Raw genomic sequence first — 212 nt, 5'->3', positions numbered from 1 at the left:
AATCCTTAAAGAAGGATTTTCTAATTCATTAGTGTGGATCACCGTTAGAGGCTGTACAAGGATTCCTTGGACAGCTTTGGTTTGCAACAACCGGGCTGACGTGGTTGAGCTTTTCGAATGAAAATTGGTGGTTTAACAAAGGATTCATCAACCTTTGTTATTAAGGTAAATTTGACATGATCATAAATATATATTTTATTTGTAATTTAATT

Source organism: Theobroma umbraticum, unplaced genomic scaffold (genome assembly GCF_002168275.2).
Source record: "Theobroma umbraticum cultivar Fairchild unplaced genomic scaffold, ASM216827v3 scaffold_95.0, whole genome shotgun sequence".
Lineage (NCBI taxonomy): Eukaryota > Viridiplantae > Streptophyta > Magnoliopsida > Malvales > Malvaceae > Theobroma > Theobroma umbraticum.
The sequence above is the reverse complement of the archived record's forward strand: the minus strand, read 5'-3'. Positions refer to the sequence as shown.